This window comes from Megachile rotundata, unplaced genomic scaffold (assembly GCF_050947335.1).
Source record: "Megachile rotundata isolate GNS110a unplaced genomic scaffold, iyMegRotu1 scaffold0213, whole genome shotgun sequence".
Classification (NCBI taxonomy): domain Eukaryota; kingdom Metazoa; phylum Arthropoda; class Insecta; order Hymenoptera; family Megachilidae; genus Megachile; species Megachile rotundata.
The window spans coordinates 81551-83880 of record NW_027473510.1 but is presented as its reverse complement, the minus strand read 5'-3'; positions in this window follow the sequence as shown (position 1 = coordinate 83880).

Here is a 2330-nt window from a genome sequence, read left to right as displayed (position 1 = left end):
CAATTGTCGTTCTATCGATCATATCTGCATAATATAGTTAATAATATGAGTTAGATTGATAATAATAAGAGCAATAAGTATAGCAAATGTCGTCCTGTCGATCATATAAGCATAACATGGCTAATAATATGAGTTAGATTGATAATAATAAGAGCAATATGTATAGCAATTGTCGTTCTATCGATCATATAAGCATAATATGGCTAATAATATGAGTTAGATTGATAACAGTGAGTGTAATAAGTATAGTAATTGTCGTTCTATCGATCATATAGGCATAATATGCTTAATAATATGAGTTAGATTGATAATAATAAGAGCAATAAGTATAGCAATTGTCGTTCTATCGATCATATAAGCATAATATGGCTAATAATATGAGTTAGATTGATAATAGTAAGAGTAATGAGTATAGTAATTGTCGTTCTATCGATCATATATGCATAATATGGCTAATAATATGAGTTAGATTGATAATAATAAGAGTAATAAGTATAGCAAATGTCGTCCTATCGATCATATAAGCAAAACATGGCTAATAATATGAGTTAGATTGATAATAGTGAGTGTAATAAGTAAAGTGATGGTCGTTCTATCGATCATATAAGCATAATATGGTTAATAATATGAGTTAGATTGATAATAATAAGAGTAATAAGTATAGTAATTGTCGTTCTATCGATCATATCTGCATAATATAGTTAATAATATGAGTTAGATTGATAATAATAAGAGTAATAAGTATAGCAAATGTCGTCCTATCGATCATATAAGCAAAACATGGCTAATAATATGAGTTAGATTGATAATAGTGAGTGTAATAAGTAAAGTGATGGTCGTTCTATCGATCATATAAGCATAATATGGTTAATAATATGAGTTAGATTGATAATAATAAGAGTAATAAGTATAGTAATTGTCGTTCTATCGATCATATCTGCATAATATGGTTAATAATATGAGTTAGATTGATAATAATAAGAGTAATAAGTATAGTAATTGTCGTCCTATCGATCATATAAGCATAACATGGCTAATAATATGAGTTAGATTGATAATAATAAGAGCAATAAGTATAGCAAATGTCGTCCTATCGATCATATAAGCATAACATGGCTAATAATATGAGTTAGATTGATAATAATAAGAGCAATAAGTATAGCAATTGTCGTTCTATCGATCATATAAGCATAATATGGCTAATAATATGAGTTAGATTGATAACAGTGAGTGTAATAAGTATAGTAATTGTCGTTCTATCGATCATATAGGCATAATATGCTTAATAATATGAGTTAGATTGATAATAATAAGAGCAATAAGTATAGTAATTGTCGTTCTATCGATCATATAAGCATAATATGCTTAATAATATGAGTTAGATTGATAATAATAAGAGCAATAAGTATAGCAATTGTCGTTCTATCGATCATATAAGCATAATATGGCTAATAATATGAGTTAGATTGATGATAGTAAGAGTAATGAGTATAGTAATTGTCGTTCTATCGATCATATATGCATAATATGGCTAATAATATGAGTTAGATTGATAATAATAAGAGTAATAAGTATAGCAATTGTCGTTCTATCGATCATATCTGCATAATATAGTTAATAATATGAGTTAGATTGATAATAGTAAGAGTAATGAGTATAGCAAATGTCGTCCTATCGATCATATAAGCATAACATGGCTAATAATATGAGTTAGATTGATAATAATAAGAGCAATAAGTATAGCAATTGTCGTTCTATCGATCATATAAGCATAATATGGCTAATAATATGAGTTAGATTGATAACAGTGAGTGTAATAAGTATAGTAATTGTCGTTCTATCGATCATATAGGCATAATATGCTTAATAATATGAGTTAGATTGATAATAATAAGAGCAATAAGTATAGCAATTGTCGTTCTATCGATCATATAAGCATAATATGGCTAATAATATGAGTTAGATTGATAACAGTGAGTGTAATAAGTATAGTAATTGTCGTTCTATCGATCATATAAGCATAATATGGTTAATAATATGAGTTAGATTGATAACAGTGAGTGTAATAAGTATAGTAATTGTCGTTCTATCGATCATATAAGCATAATATGCTTAATAATATGAGTTAGATTGATAATAATAAGAGCAATAAGTATAGCAATTGTCGTTCTATCGATCATATAAGCATAATATGGCTAATAATATGAGTTAGATTGATAATAGTAAGAGTAATGAGTATAGTAATTGTCATTCTATCGATCATATATGCATAATATGGCTAATAATATGAGTTAGATTGATAATAATAAGAGTAATAAGTATAGTAATTG